The following is a 17,458-nucleotide window of genomic DNA, read 5'->3' on the forward strand; positions in this document are numbered from 1 at the left end:
AGCCTTTCCAGCTGAGGAAGGGCCATCAGAGTGGGGCCCACAGGAGACTCTTCCTTTTCTTTGACCCCTTTGTTGAAGGGTGACTTCTTTCTACTCAACAGGCCCTTCCTCTCTGCTATCTTCTTCTGAATGTTGAAATTTCCATTGCGGCTCAATGTTCCAGCCAGTAAACACTCATATTTTCCATCCATCCTGGGGGTCGAGCTTTGGGAGAGCTTTCCTCTGGAGGAGTTTGGAGCTTATAATTTTGTACTTTATCCTGTTATATAAACAACACTCTCTAGCCAAAGAGCACAATCACAAAAAGAAACCACTTTTGGGGGGGCCTAAAAACAAAAAGAAACTCTTTCTTGTTCAGAGTTCTGTAGAAGTGCTATTTCTCTCCTTATCCTCCTTCCTTCCCATAAAACAAAGTTTACCTGACCTTCTTCCTCCTGAGTCTTAGCTCTTAACCACTGCTTCCCCTTGAGAAAAACGCTTCTCTGGCACACGAGTGATAAAGGCCTGAACTTCTATCTGAAATTCCTCTGCTTCTTTTCTCACTCAGCCAGACACATAACCTCTCAAGGGTTATGCTCTGTGTCAGTTCAAGCTCTGTGACAGATTCTACAGTTCCTCCTTCACCAAGAGAGCTGAGTGCTGTAGGTGTTTGTACCAAGGCCAGAATCACTGGACTTCTGCCTATTGAAGGAATGTTGGTAAACTTTGGAAATGTGTCAGAGATCGCTGGCTGGACATCATACCAAGGCCTAGGCAAAGTAAGTTTGGGAATGTTTGGGCCTAGTATCAGGAGTGGAAGACAGGGATCTTTTCTTATCTGCAAGCCAGAATAAAATGCAGCTTGCTTTGTGGTTTGCCAGTGTAGCATTTTTCCAGTTTCGTTTGCCTTCTCCCCTCCCTCTCAAAGCATTAAAGATAAACTACCTTATATACATTTCCTCAGGATTAACACACACACGTGCACACTCGGACACATACACACAGAGTCATTGTTAGAGGCAAGACCCTGTCTTATTTAGCTGTTCACTTTGTAATTTGATATCCATCCACAATTGATGATTATTTTGGTTTTAAGAGGACTGAATGACAAAAATCCATGTACAAGCTGAGTGAGACTCCTTTTCTAGAATTAGGAAATTTTATCAGAGTTACTTAATTCATAATTCAGTTTAATTCTCACATGGTTTTTCTGTCATCTTCTATCTTTCCAACATAGCTGTTTACCAGCCCTGAAAGAGTTTGGAAAGAACCACAGTGGTGAAGAAACACTATATCTTTCCTTCTGACTCTTGTAGAGAAACACTGATGATCCATTTTTAAAGCTTACTTAATGTTGACTCAACAAATTTAGGACGACCAGCTGGCTTCACTGAACCTTTAGCTAAAGACCTCATCCTACCCTCCTGCCCATCTTTCTGCTGAAAGACTCTCAGCATATTACTGACCGAGTACAGCTAAAATATCAATGCTTTTTTTTTTAAAAGTCCTAGGATTTAAGAGGCTAAAAGGAAAAAAAATCTTCCTGTATCTATATTTTAATAAAAGAAAACAATAGACTCATACTGTCTGAAAAGGAGTACAGGTTCTCTCGTCCCTGCAGCCCTTTTGAGGTGCAAAATTTTGGTGTAAGTTCTGGTTTTGGTGTAGTTTCCTGATAACTCTTAGTTCCCTTTTCAGAAAAGAGAAAAACATAAAATTAGACTTGCTTAGGATACGGTATTGCTACACCACTGAGTTCAGATACAACTGGCCATCACTCACGTGCACTGTCATATCATATCACAGTGGCGAAAGCAGTTATACCTAATCACAATGCTCAGGTTTACATTATTTGTTTTTATAGTGAAGTAAGGATCTATATATTAAAATTTTTGATTATAAACTATTAAAATCTAAGGAAAAATAAGAGAAGCTAAACTTAAAAGGTAACATTTTAATATGGAGCCAAGTGTTCTCTGGGAAATGCAAGTAGGGCTAGAGTGAGAGAGGCAATATATGAGAGCTTAGGAATTCAAAATGTCACATCATGTGGCAGGCCCATGTGTTCGTAACAAGTAACAGTAGAACTCTTGTCCTAATTGGACCATTCTTATGCTTCAGAGGCAATAAAGGGGTGTTTTTTGGCTTTCATGAATTATCAGGCTAAGACTTGTATTAATTTGGCTTCAAAGTCAATAATCAATGCCATGTTTTGCCTGGTTTTTTAAAAGAAGTTTTACTATCTTTCTGTGACGAAAATGAAATATGGGTGCATCTCAGTAATGTGACTATAATCTAGAAGGCTTTAGATGAGAAAATTAGGCTCTCTGGCACCACAGGTAAGGAAACCATAAGGGGGGGTAATAAATAGGTTGTACTTAAAGGCTACAGGAAATCAAATTATGTTCTTGTGAAACTGGGTTGCACCAAGGAAAACTGAGCAGATGAAAATATCTGCCTGTATTATTTGTGTTCTCAAATATCTTGCTAGCTGCTTGAACCCAACACTGACATTTGAAATACAAGACCCTAAGAGAAGAGTTTTTTTACCTTCTTCACCAAATATTTAGTATATTGAAATACTTGAAAAAGAAGAAAGGTGAAACTGGTAATAAGTAATGTTCCAGCTGGAAAATGGCTTCATCTGGTAGTTGTTAAAACAATGTTATCCTAAAAAAGTTAGCATGTTACTGAATATCTCCTAAATGCAAGGCATGGGGCTGACTCTGAAGGAGGTAATAGACAGGTTCTCTCTCTGTCTGGAGGAAAGTTGATAGTCATTTAAGTTACTAATGCAAGTATTGTAAGGCAATATGTACTTAATTGTTGACGAAGAGGATTATGCTGTTAAGTGGTACAAGTTCAGAGGAGAAACTGATCACTCCGACTGGAGAAAGTGGCAAAAACTTCACGGAAAAGAAAAGGTGTGTGAGCTGACTCTGGAAGGGCAGCTGGGGCTTGGGTAGGCAGAGAGGCTAAAATTAATCAATCAAGAGGTAATTGCACATTTACTTTGTGCTCCGTGCTATGTGAGGATCTATGAGAGGATCAAGAAATGTGCTCCACGCTCCTGTAAGTTAGAGCTGACACTCAGCAGGGCGGTCTAGAGAATACTGCCCTGGAAGTTTGCTTATTTTTGGCATGTGAAATATAGAGCGAGTGATTAAAGGGGGGGCATATGGGCTCAGCGGAGCTCACAATTCAGAAAAGGTACTAAAGAAGGGTGGAAATCTAAGGCTCTGCAGAGGAAGGGTTTACGGTAGGGTTTAAATACAGTCCTAGATTGTATATAGGCTACAGACTCCTGCAGAAAAGGAGAGGAAGAAAAAGAGAGATAATGTACAAGGTGTTTAAGGCATTTTCAAGGGAGAGTGAATGGGAACCAGTCCAGCTGATAAAATGTATTAGTCAAAACACTTTGAGTTTTGTGGGGGTTTTTGTAAATTTATTTATTTATTTATATTTTATTTTTGGCTGCATTGGGTCTTTGTTGCTGTGTGCGGGCTTTTCTCTAGCTGCGGCGGGCGGGGGCTACTCTTCGTTGCGGTGCGCGGGCTTCTTATTGCGGTGGCTTCTCTTGTTGCAGAGCACGGGCTCTAGGCGTGCGGGCTTCAGTAGTTGTGGCGCACGAGCTTAGTTGCTCCGCGGCATGTGGGGTCTTCCCAGACCAGGGCTTGAACCTGTGTCCCCTGTATTGACAGGCTTATTCTTAACCACTGTGCCACCAGGGATGTCCCAAAACACTTTGAGTTTTAAGTGATAGAAGCTGAAATCAAGCTGCATCCTAACTGTAAAGGTGATTTTTCAGTTCATACAACTAAAAGGTCTAGAAATTGATGTTGGGGGCTTATGAAGCATCATTAATCATACTTTCTACTTGTCTCCAGGTCTTGCCTCCACAACTAAATGAGAAATTATAGAAAAAAATCAAAGATAGCAAAATACCGACTTTATTGCTGATAAAGATAAATTGGAGAATACATCTTGGGAATATGGTACAATTCTACCTTTCATGGCTAAGTCTTTCTCATCTGTCTTATTTATTCTAAAGATTTTCTTTGTTGATATTTTGTTAATTTTGATAATTAAAACAAAATTTTTAAGGAAGAAATAAAAAGACCTTCTAATGTACCACAAAAACAAAAACAAAAAATAACTTGGCCTGCTTTTCAAGGTGAATACCTGTATTTGGCCCCAATCTACCTTTCCAGTTTTATTCTTCACCCATTTAGTTCCAGCCAAACTCTATGGATCAAAAATAGTACATTTTCCCATCACTACATCCTTATACCATTCTGTAGCACTTATCCTGTTAGTTTACTATCATTACTTCACGAAAGTATAAGTTGTCTTATTCACTGTTGTATCCCAGTGCCTTGGTAAACAGTAGACACTTAAACATAAAGAACAAATATTGTAAAAGAATGAAAGAATGAACAGACCCCCTGCTCCTCACCTGTATGTTTACATGTTCAAACCCTTTTCTCCTACAGGGCTCAGCTCAACTCAGCCTTTCTGCAACCTTCCCTGATGACATCCCAAGCAGATGTCATTAGGCTTTCTCTTCCTTCTATTCTTCATCCCCTGGACTCATGTTCCTAAAAGATGTAATTCAGAGGAAGCTCTGGCTAAATGCACAGTTTTAATTCCTAGAGAATGAATTTTTGTGGCTCTTCCTATCCTAGTGATCTGAACACTAGAGAAAAAAGCCCTGTTTCTTCTCCACTGAGGTTTTTTTTTTCCTTTTTTATTTTTATTTTTTTATTTTTTAACATCGTTGTTGGAGTATAATTGCCTTACAATGGTGTGTTAGTTTCTGCTTTATAACAAAGTGAATCAGCTATACGCATACATATATCCCCATATCTCCTCCCTCTTGCGTCTCCCTCCCACCCTCTCTATCCCACCCCTCTAGGTGGAGCTCACACAGCCGCCTTCCCAAGTCATCAGGTCCTTATTGCTTCTCCTTTGAACCCTATTCAGTTCTTTCTAGTTATCCAAGATTGAAAGTGCCCTACAAGCAAAAGACCCTTTGCATTTTGGGGGGCGGGGGGGGCGCTGTTGGAAGAGGCAGGGTGTGGAAGAAGAGGAAAAGGCAGAGACCCTTCTTTTCACCCTCCTTCTCCCCACCCCACCTAACCCGCAGGAGTCTTGAGAGCCACTCCTAGAAGGTACTTAAACAGCCCAGTATAGGATGGCTATCTCTTTACTCCAGCCTTTTAACATTGGTTGACCAATAAGTCATGGTGTTTACTGAATATGTGTGATGTTTCAGATTTTTGGTGTTCTCTACAGTAGTTCCACTCTCCTCACTGTCCTTTATTTGATAGACTTATAGTCGGCCCTCGGTATCCACCGGTCTGCATCCACGGATCAAAATATTTAGAAAAAAAAAAATTCAGAAAGTTCCAAAAAGCAAAACTTGAATTTGCTATAGTCCAGCAACTGTTTACATAGCATTTACATTATATTAGGTATTAGAAGTAATCTAGAGATGATTTAAAGTATATGGGAGGATGTGTGTAGGTTATATGCAGATACCGTGCCATTTTATATAAGGGACTTCAGCATCCTTGGATTTTGGTATCCACGGAGGTCCTGGAACCAATCCCTTGTAGATACCAAGGGACGACTGTACTGGCATCCCCTACCTGGGTGGCTAGTATGGGGAATGCATAATGTCAGGCCAACATCTCCCTGCTCCAAGTTCTAACATCTGTTTAGCTCTGCTATGACACATTACCACGCCTCTTTATATTATGGTTGTTTGTATACTTGTCTTACCTCCTGTATTAGATTGTAAGCTTTTGAGGGTCAGAGACTGAGCCTTACACATCTTTATATCCTTACACTTTCTTGTACAAAGTGCTCAGTAAATGTTTGGTGAATAAGTGGCTAGATCAGTGCTGTCCAACATGGTAGCCACAAGCCACGTGTGGATTTTAAATTTTTAAATTATTTAAAATTAAATAAAATGAAAAATTCAGTACCTCAGTCATACTAGCCACATTTCAGATACTCAAAAGCCACATGTGGCTCGTGGCTCCCATATTGGACAGCACAGGACAAAATGGTTGTCCCAGAAGATTCAAAGATGTGATAGAGACCCAAACTTGGTCAGTGGGAAAAAAAAAAAAAAAAAAGAAGTACAAAGAAAGGCATATTCTTGATTATCCTCTTAGGCTCTTTTGTAGCTGTCAAGCCTCTTTTGTTTAGATCTAGAGATTTACCACAGATGCTGTTCTTAAACTAATTTGTGGTACTGGGAGGGGCATATTTTAATGCCTTGGGAATCTCAAAAGCTCAGAGCTTCTGAATTACTAGTGTCTAACCAATCAGAGCTGGGCTGGCTGAGAGGAAGGGACTTTTAAAGCAGATCCTAGCGTTACCATTTTATTTTCTGAGATATGCTCATGACTAGATACTGGAGAGAGGTCTTGCTTCCCTACACTTACCTAGCCCCCAGCCCTCCACCTGCTTGGCTGGCAGTTCTGACTTGGCTTATAGAGCTGCTATAGCCCTGGGGAACAGAGCCAAACATGCGGAAGTGGTTACATGTACCAGCTCCCAGGGAAGCTGTGGGCTAGCAGGGGGAGTGGGTGGGGTCCTGCCTGATGGCTTTTCAAAGAAGCCAAATCTTTGAAGTTTTGTTTTAGCAGCTGCCAGGTATGCTGTTTCAGCACTTCACAGACTCTCTCACTGTGTTCCCATATCACATTTTTTCTTTACTATATGTGCATAGTATACACAATGGAGCTTGGTTGTTGGGAGGGTAAATATAAAATTGTGGAGTAAGGTGCTAAACACAACCCTCTTTTTCTTTTTTTCTGTGACTCTGCTGTGAAATAGCCACTTTTAATGCTCCCTTTTCCCTTCTCAGCTCTGATCTTTTCTGATCACCTGCCAAAGGAGAGGCAAACACAGTCCTCTTCTATTTGGGAAAATAGTAAGTTTTGAAAACCTGGAGCTCCTACATTTGTCTGATGAATTAGAGCATCATTCTGAGAATAGAACATCTCCCTTTTCCAAAAGAACAGTTGACACCCCCCAACAAGCAACCCTGATACTTTCAGACTTGGAGTAAATTTCTTGAATGTAGATCTTGTGCACCACTGGATCCTCAGCATTTAGGGCAATGTCAACCATAAATATTTGTTAGATGATTGCACTTGCAGCTGCTAAGCTGGTGGGGGGAAGGACTGGGTAGGTAAAGCACCCCTCTAAAGCCCACACTCTGAGCTTTCTCTGCTTCCTTTCTTCTTTGCTTAAGTAGTCCCTTTCTCCCATCCAGTCTACAGTTAGCTCAGACCTTTTCCAGCTGCCCCCAAATATGCTCCTTCCTCTGAACTCCACTCTTTTTTGAGTATAGTATATACTCCCCTGAGTAATCATCTTCTATGCCTTTGTTCTTGATCTCCTGAACTGTAAGTCTGTTAAAGGCACAGGCTGTGTTTTATTCCTACCCAAAGAACCCTGGACCGGGAACAGGAAGACCTAGGTGCCAATCCCAGGTCCACCTGGAACTTCCTGACTGGAGGTAAATCATTTGACTGAACTTAAGCCTAATTTTGCCAGGTGGGAAGCAAGGGTGCTCGGATTGTCATGGGAGTTCAATGAGATCATCTACATGAACATGCTTTGTAAACTACAAAGTACTACACACGACTAGGTCTTTTCGGTATTAATAATACTTATTATCACTATAAAATACTAATGTTTGTTTACACTGCTGATGATACAGAGACTAATCTCTCCCAGAGTTGAGGTAAATCACAAGTTCAATCCCACATTACTCAGCTTGGCACAGGTTTAAAGCATTAAATGGTCCATTCCAGGCACTCTCTGTCATCACCTCTCTTTCAGTCTGCAGGTTCTTCCTTTCAGACCTGTGGGGTCATTGTTTTTCTTAGTAGTCTCCCCCTTTTTCTCCTCTCAGGCTCAGGCTGAGCTCTGTCTTTTAACCCCCTCAGTTCTTAAAGAAACAAAGCCATCCCATCCCGTTTCCCAGTTTTGGCTGGAATTGCCTTGCTGGTGGATCCTTCTCTCCTCAGCATGGCCATCCGCTTCCCATCGCTCTGCCCGTCAACAGCACTTGGCCCCGTCATCATCCTCCCCCTGTCCAGCCCCCCATCTTCATGCTCAGCTTGGCTCAGCACCCCTTCCTGTTTTCCTCTCCCTTCCCTTGCTTTTCTGCCAGGCTATGTCCCTTTAACCCTCCCTTTCCATTTATCTCATCCTGCATTTTCTTTCTTTCTCTAGGCTCAGACCTTTCATCCAGAAAGGATGGTCCCCCTTTTAAGACTCTGTTTGGTGCATTTCCACGTACCTCTCACCCTGTCCCTATCACCTTACGGCATCTCCTTCTCAGAGGAAAGTAGATAAAAAAAGCACTGCCATTTTTTTTGTTCTATCATATGGCTTCAGGAGGTCCAAATTCTTTTACTTCAAAATATCTACGCTCTCACATTTAAATGTTGTGACCTAGTGTTTGAGAACAGGTATTCTATAGAGGCAGACCAATTTGGATTCCTCTCCTTTTTAGCCACTTACTAGCTATGTTGCTTAGGGCAAGTTCTTTGAACCTACTGTACTTATGCCTAAATGAGGGTAAAATGCCTAATTCCTAGGGATGTCCTAAGGAACAAATGAAAATTAAATGACATAGGAAAGCATTTTTACAGGGCCTGCCTCTGTAAATGAGAATTACTGTAAACCTGTCCACATCATCTATCCATACCCAGTTTTACAGGTATGAAAAATTGAGACCTAGAGAAGTTAAGTGGATTGTGCAAATTCTCATGCCTACCTGGTGGTAAAGCAAGGATGAGAACCCACTTTTAATTCTCAGCCTGATGAATTTTCCATTTGATTCCTCTAACTTCTCAAAGGGTTATTTGTTCTAGTTTCCCTTCTTCAGGTGGAACATAAGACTACTCCAGAGAGAGGAGTGTTCATTTCTTCATGCATTTGTTCATTCAGCAAACACTGCATGACTGTGACATTGCCAGGCTTTGAGCGGACAGAGACCAGAATTTTGACCAGCCTTAAATGGTTGGTCCAGTGAGTAAGAAATAGTCGTTGTGAAGAATAGTCACAGTACCAAAAACATGCCAGTGAAAGGCATCTTGGGACCTCGAGGAATAAGCTCTATCAGAGGAAGACCAGAGTAGACTTTGCAGAGGATGGATTATTGTTTTTTAACTAAGTGAGCATCGCAGAGCCTTGTGTGAAGGCAGGGAGGTATGGAAGAGCATGCCTGAGTGCACCATTGTGGGAGCATGGCGTGCACGTAGGGGAGGGTTGAGGATGAGATGGAAAAGTTCAAGTGCCTGATATGCCATGTTAAGGGGATTTTATCCCATTATCTGCCCTTTTAATGAATGTCAACCAAAGAATTCAGCAGAGTTTTTTGAGTTTTGGGGTTTTTTTTTTTAACATTTCTGGGTTTTCATATGTACTACTTCCATTGTCTTTCCCTTCCCCGTTCATATCTGGCAAATTCTTTGTGTCATTCTGGATCAACCCCAATTCCAACCCTTACTCTGTGCACCTTCTACTGCCATCCCACACGGAGGCTGCCTACTTGCCTGCAGCTCTGTCATTTCCATTGTATTACAGATTTTCATGTCTTTCCTTTACCACCTCCTTAGAAGTCCGAACTTATACATCTTTATATTCCTATCTCTTAATGTGGCATCTGACACATAGTATCCACTAATTTAATATATGCCAAATGAATTTAAATATCTAGATTCATAATCACAGAGCAGACTTCCACCTAGGCAGCTCTTTTACTAATACCTGTCTTGGGTACCACAAAAATTTAGGTGGATTAGGTTGACTTTCTTCTTTAACCAGCCACAACTCAACGTGCTTGCCATCTTTAGGATTTGAGCTTTGGCTGCCTCTAGACAAGAACCCTAACACTGAGCTGGTTAAAAACCTACTGTGGGAGCAGTTGTCACCTGTTTTACACTTGCAACACACTTCCACATACTAGGATTTTCCTCAACACACTTTAAGGAGTTAAAAGACTCAAAACAGTACTCAACCAGGTGAATTCCACATGGTGGAATCAGTTTTAAAGTAGAGTAATGTCTCACAGTGTCCATTAAGCTGCTGCAATTTTACTCCTCACCTGGTCATCCTTCAGGGCTGTGTGGCTGTGTGAGTGGTATTATTTATTTACTGCCCTGATTAGACTCTAATATACTCATGAGGAAAAGTTTCTCCATAGTCTAACAAACACACAGTATCTGTATTTGGCACCAGCTCGATGTCACATTTCTCCTCTTACACGTTGCAGATATACCTTGCTGTACACCATGCTGCCAGCTGCAACCAGCTCAGCGTTCATCTGCCAAACAGAGCCGTTAACACTGTATTAAAATACGTAGTTAAATATACTTTATATACTACTCATCACACTTTACATTCTTGTGAAGTTTTTTCGGTACAGAATAGTTGAGAATCTCTCTCTTAAGGCTTTAATGAAGAGATGCATTGTAATCTAGCAGCACGCCATCATCATAACGTACCCTGACGCATGCTTTGGTAGAATAGCAGGCCACTCTGATAGGATAATGCGTTAAAGCTGATTTCTCTTTTCCTTTTCAAATTTTTCTAAATAGTTGCATAAGTGATCTATTGCTGCCTAATAAATTATCTCAAACTTTAGCAGCCAAACAATAAACATTTATTATCTCATTTTCTGTGGGTCTGGAATTGAGGAGCAGCTTAACTGTGTGGTTCTGCCTCAGGCTTTTTCATGAGGTGACAGTTAAGATATCAGCCAGAAGGGCTGCAGTCATCTGAAGGCTTGCCTGAGGCCAAAGGATCCACTTCCATGGTGCTCACCCTCACGTGGATGATGAGTTCATGCTGGCTATTGGCAGGAGGCCTCAGTTCTTCAACAGATGGACTTCTCCTCAGGGCTGCCTGTGTGTCCTCATGGCATGGCAGCTGGCTTCCCCCAGAATGAGTGACTTAAGAGAAAGACAAAAGCCACGCGTCTTTTATGACCTAGCTCAGAAGTCATACACAGTCTTTTTTTTTTTAATTTTTTAATTGTGGAAAAATATACATAACATAAAACTTACCATTTTAAGTGTACAGTTCAGTAGCATTAAGTGCATTACATTACTGTGCATCACCACTATCCACTTCAAGAACTCTTTTCATCTTGCAAAACCGAAACTCTGTACCAATTAAAAAATAACTCCCCATTCTCTCTCTGTCAGCCCCTGGCAACCATCCTTCCACTTCCTGTCTCTATAAATTTGACCACTCTAGGTACCTCCTGTGAGTGGAATTATACAATGTGTGTCCTTTTCTGCCTGGCTTATTTCATTTAGCACAGTGTCCTCAAGGTTCATCCATGTTGTAACGTGTCAGAATTTCCTTTCTTTTAAGGCTGAATAATGTTCCATTGTATGTCTATACCACATTTTGTTTATCCACTCATCTGTCGATGGACACTTGGCTGGCTTCTGCCTTTTGGCTGTTGTGAGTAATGCTGCTGTTAACAGGTGTACAAATAGTTGTTCATGGCCCTACTTTCAGTTCTTCTGGATATATACCCAGAGTGGAATTGCTGAATCATATGATAATTCTGTTTTTTTCCAAGCTTAATTAATTCACTTTATGTTTCTGGTATAAATACTCTACGTGGTGACCATAGCTGGAGCTTGGGTCTTCTTCGCAGAGACTCTGGTATGGCTCTTTACTAAATGGTCAGTGAATTCCTGATGGGGAGACTTGGTGAACATGGTCTCTTTCTAGAGGTCAAGGTGAGTAGCTGTAAGTCTTGGAGATGGCATCAAAGGTGGCTGTGGTGAAGTTGCACAGGCTGGCAGTGCAGCCTGCAGACAAGGTGTACTAGTGCTTGATACTGGCCACCAGCTTCTTGGGCACAAGAGCCCAGAGAATGCCAGTGCCTTTGGGGTGGGGATGAGCTATACCAGCACAGAGCCACAGTGGCTGGTCACCTTGCAAAGGACAGTGTGGGGCTTGCTGATCTTGCTTCCTCAGTAGCCTCACTGCATGGCAACAGGGGAGAGTTTGGCCAGCGTAATGGCCCCGTGGACGGCCGTGGCTGCCTCCTTGGATCGCTTACCAAAATTGACATGGCCCTTGTAGTCCCTAGTGGCAACAGATGCCTTGAACCTGGTCTGCTGGCCAGCGTGGGTCTGCTTTTGCACAGGTGTAGTCTTCAAGCTCGCCCTTTAGGGTCAGCCTCAGGAAAAAGTCCGTGATTTCAGACTACGTGACGGACGAGGAGAAGAGATGTATTTCCTCCAGGGACTTGGTCTCCATGTCCATGACCAAGCAGCCTGGCTCGGGGACAGGGAGCCACTTCTTGTCCTCAGCCTCCCCTCAACGAGCTCTGTGGCCTTGGCTCCAGCCTGAGCGTAGCTGCAGCGCTGGCACCGGAAGCTGCCCCCCATACCTCTGTGGAGCTGCTGTGGCCACCTTCTGGTCTCCTGGAACACCAGCATCATCCACCATTTGGTGTTTTCTTGGAGCAGAAAGGCAATTCTATTTTTAATTTTTTGAGGAACCTCCATACTGTTTTCCAGAGTAGCTATACCATTTAACATTTCCACCAGCAGTGCACAAGGGTTTCAGTTTCTCCACATCTTCGCCGACACTTTTTTTTTTTTTATAGTAGCCATCCTGATGGGTGTGAGGTGGTATCTCATTGTGGATTTTCATTTGTGTTTCCCTCATGATTAATGATGTTGAGCATCTTTGCATATGCTTCTTGGCTGTTTGTGTATCTTTTTTAGAAAAATGCCTGTTCAGGTCCTTTGCCCATTTTTAAATCGAGTTTGGCTTTTTGTTGTGGAGTTTTAGGAGTTCTGTATGTATTTTGAATATATTTGGATTATCAGATGTATGATTTGAAAATATCTTCTCCCATTCTGTAGGTTGCATTTTTACTCTGTTGATAGTATCCTTTGATGCACAAAAGTTTTAAATTTTGATGAAGAACAATTTTTTAATTTTTTCTTTTGTTGCCTGTGGCTTTGGCATATATCCAAGAAATCATTGCCAAATCCAATGCTGTGAAGCTTTTTTGCCATTTGTTTTCATTGAAGAGTTTTATAGTTTTAGCTCTTACCTTTAGGTCTTTCAAACATGCTGTCATTTTTGCAATATCCTATTGTTTACACAGGCCAGCTCCATTCAGTGTGGGAGGGGATTACCCAGGATATGAATACCAGGAGGTGGGGATCATTGGGGGCCATCTTGGAAGCTGGTTCCTACAATCATTCAGGTATATAGTTTTAAAAGTTAAGTAATTCTATAAAGTTTATAATGAAAATGGGAATCCCCTGCCCCTTCTTCTCCCACTGCTACCCAACCTTAATTTCCACACTCCAGAGATAACCACTTTCAACTTTTTTTTTTCAGCTGTTTCTCCTGTTACTTGCCTTCATATTTCTAAATCTTATGTTTATCTGCCATTTGGGGGCTTTTTATTTTATATATTATTTATTTATTAAATTCCTATCAGAAGGTGGAAGTTGAGCATTCTTGTGCTGCCTCCTCCTGCCCCCACCCCCAACCACACACGCACACTCTTCTCTTCCTCCCATCCCTGCAGTGAACACATAGTACAATTTGATCAGTGTTTACTGTTTTCATTATCATGACTGGGCCCTTGGAAACTTTTGGGCCTCTCAGAGTCATTTCTTCTTTCCTATTGATCCATTTCTCTGTCATTTTGTCTGACTTGGTACATGTTGTGAAGTTAAGAAATTTTCCAAGTGTCAAATTTCTTGCAGGTTAAGACAATTTACACAGGGCTATATGGGAGGGGAGGATATGTATATGTATATATATATATATTTTTTTTAAGTACATATTTTTTTTTAAATTAATTAGTTTATTTATTTATTTTTGGCTGTGTTGGGTCTTCGCTTCTGTGTGAGGGCTTTCTCCAGTTGTGGCAAGTGGGGGCCACTCTTCATCGCGGTGTGCAGGCCTCTCACCATCGCGGCCTCTCTTGTTGCGGAGCACAGGCTCCAGACGCGCAGGCTCAGTAATTGCGGCTCACGGGCCTAGTTGCTCCGCGGCATGTGGGATCCTCCCGGACCAGGGCTCGAACCAGTGTCCCCTGCATTGGCAGGCAGATTCTCAACCACTGCGCCACCAGGGAAGCCCTATGTATATATATTAATATATATATACACACACATACGTGTGTATATTATATATGCTCCTATTTTCTATGGACTGAAATATTTATGTTCATACTTTATAAAAACTGTGTATAAGTAATACCCACATGTAGCCATGTCATAAAATAATCTAACAGAAACATATACAGATTATGAGGAGATTAAGTCCCCTCCTCAGAGGTAGCCACAGTTAAAAGGTTGATTTGTATATTTTTCTGTGACTTTTTTTCCTCCCTAATGTCACCATGTTTCTCTGGTTTGTTTATATAAGCTTATCTTTTTTTCTTTGGCCGGGCCACGCAGCGGGATCTTAGTTCCCTGCCCAGGGATCAAACCTATGCCCCCTGCAGTGGAAGCACAGCGTCTTAACCACTGGACTGCCAGGGAAGTCCCTATGTAAGCTCATCTGAATATTCTTAACCACTATGTAGTTTTCCAAAGGATGAATGTACCATAATTTATTTTGCCATTCTCCTATTAAAGAGCACTAAGTTGTATCCAATTTAGGCATCTGCAGTGAACGCCTTGTACATATATCTTTGTACACATGTGCAAGTATTTCTATGGGATACATTCCAAGAAGTGGAATTCGTTGGATCAAATGATATATACACTTTGAATTTGTATAGATACTGTCAAATTGGCCTCAAAAGGGCTGTAAAAGGGCTGTACCACTACCCCCTCCAATCTGGAGCGTGCTCTTTCTTCACACACTTGCCAGCATCTATTCTACTAGACTATCACTTATTCCTTTCCTGCAAATTCTCTCCTGTTTTTTACTGATGATGAAATTAGGCATAGACCTATCTTCAGATACATTATTTTAGAGATGCTTTGTTTTAGGCAAGAATATAACTGAGATGGGGCCAAGAAGCAGGAAGGTAAAAGTACTTCTCAGTGGGCTCTTTCTTTTCTTACTATCAATTAAGACCAGGAAGAATCCCTACGTGTTAGCTTCTTTCCCCTACACTGCACTGCTGAAGTGCTTTTCTCTCCTGCTTTTGTTTTTGATTGATTTCATCCAAGAGGCTTACCCTTTCCCCTCCCTCAGTAATGAATAACCAGAAAAGTCACAGAACCTGGCAAATTGAGTGAAGGAAGCTTAAGGAAAATATTAAAAAGGAAGAAAAGTGTTTGATGTACTTTTAATATAAAATGTGGAAAAAGTAGAAGAAGGGCGGGGGTTGGGGAAAGAGGGCGGAGAGAGATTATTCACGGTAATGGGAACCAAATGTTGGCCGGGAAAGCTGCAGCATTCTCACACTCTTCCTGTAACGCCATGGCTTTTCAAAGTGATAATAATGGAGCACCAACAGCACAGGACACGCCTTAACCCTTCCATACCTGAACAGCCCCAACTCAGCTTTTCCGAGGCGGTGTCCGCTTTGAAGTCCTGGCACATGGACAATGTCTGTGTCCCGCTTGCCCTCAGGGCAAAAAGAAGGAAGGTGGAAGCAAGTAGTAGAACAGTAAGGGAGCACTCGCTTGCTGGAACTCCTCACAGTATGCTACATTTCTCTTTCTGTGTGTTAGGCTTTTCTGCTGGACAAGCAGCAGCCTGCTTGACAGTAGCTTGCCAGGTTTGGATGATGATATCTTCTCCCCTTGCTGCCCAGAGCTGATGAGAAAACCCCCATGGGATAGGCAGGCAGTCTCCCTCCATCAGTAATGATCCCACAGCATGAAAAGGCCTCCACGGAGACCGAAGTCCCCCCGGGTGCCCGTGTGCAAGTACAGGCGCTCCTGTGGAGGCCCCAGCCTCTATTTTCTTGGAAGTCCACGCCTGCCGCTGTGGAATTGAGATGTAAAGACTGTTTGCAGCCGAAGGGCACTCCCTGACCATATGACCTCCAGGTGGTCAAGGACAGGCACTTTCCCCTTGGCCTAGTCGTTTATCTATGGAGGGCGAATGAAAAGGGGTGAAGGAATGAATGCAGTTCCTGCTCCAGCTGGCTTTTACTTCCATCTTGATTCAAATTTTGTTCAGGTGCCTTTAAAAGTCCATTGTGCCTGAGAAATAAACCTTATTTTTTAGGTCAAATATTCACCATTTCAGAGGTGAGGCAGTGGTAGCAGTAGGGCGGGCGGCACCGCAGGGCAGACAGGTGCTTGGCTCTGCAGGTAGCTGGGCGGCTCCGGACCTCTTCAGCAGCAGTTGTCTCAGCTGTAACACGAGACAACTGTTAGTCTCTGCCTCCTTGGCATGTTAAAGTTTTCAGGGAGTTAAGGCATGGAGAATATTTAGCACCCCACCTGCCACCTACTCTTCTCTTCTCTGTCCATTGGTACCCTCATATTACCTACAGCTAAAACTGAAACATCTTTTTCTCAAATGTTTTCCAGAATCATCCTTGGGACGATTTTATAGTTTTACGTTTTACATTTAAGTAAACATTTTGAATTAATTTTTATGTGAAGTCTGAGGCTTAGGTTGAGGTTCATTTTTTTTGCCTGTGGATGTACAATTGCTCCAGCACCATTTGTTAACAAACAAATGGCTTTAAGCAGGTTATCCTTCCTCCACTGTATTGACTTCTCCAGCTTTGTCAAGTCAGTCGAGCATTTTAGTGTGGCTCTTGGATGATTTTGGTATTCCTAAAACAAAGGTCTATAGCAATAATAATTTGTTAGAGAATCTTTAGCGAGGAGTGTTTTAGGTTCTAGTTTTCTTCCTTGTACCTTTGGAATCATACAGATTTAGGTTCAAAAGTGGCTCTTTCACTTACTGTGAGTGAAGTTAAACCTAAGTCATTTAACCTAAGCCTCAGTTTTCTCATCTCTAAAATGGAATGGTTATAATACCTTTCTCAATGGGTTTCTCTGAGGACTAACCAAGGTAGGGCATATAAAGGGCTTAGCTTGATAGGCATTTGGAAAGCCCTCAAGCTAATGTTGGTGATGGTAGTGAGACTTAGCTATCTCTGTGCTTGGCCATCCTAAGCCACACTCACTCATGCCCCTTGCCTTCCCCAAACCTTAACTTTACTCTTCATTATAGTTCATCATGAGCACATGAGTGATTCCAGTTAAAGCTGCTGTGCTGGGCCTTACTTAGATGGCGGTTTTGATCAGTAACATTGGTGTTTCTGAATCTACGAGAGATCAGTCTTACAGCTGTAATTGCAGACCACCCCCATTGGGTTTCCTGTTGCTTCCTGCTCTTTCATATGCTCTTCCTTCTACCTGCAGAGTCCTTCCAGTTGTCAAAGTGCTGGTCATCTTTTGCGACCATTTCTACTTTGACGTCTTCCTTGATTTCCCCCGTAGGAAGCTGCTCCCCTCTCTTGTCTTCT

General features: G+C 42.1%; 1 protein-coding gene and 1 pseudogene across 9 annotated transcripts in view; one reads left to right on the plus strand and one right to left on the minus strand.

Moving 5' to 3' along the window:
- Positions 1-17,458, plus strand: part of TTLL5 (tubulin tyrosine ligase like 5) — a 319,306-nt gene that overhangs the window by 169,043 nt on the left and 132,805 nt on the right. The window lies entirely within an intron of this gene.
- On the minus strand, positions 11,643-12,357 carry LOC132360709 (small ribosomal subunit protein uS5-like; annotated as a pseudogene).

This window comes from Balaenoptera ricei, chromosome 2 (genome assembly GCF_028023285.1).
Source record: "Balaenoptera ricei isolate mBalRic1 chromosome 2, mBalRic1.hap2, whole genome shotgun sequence".
Classification (NCBI taxonomy): Eukaryota; Metazoa; Chordata; class Mammalia; order Artiodactyla; family Balaenopteridae; genus Balaenoptera; species Balaenoptera ricei.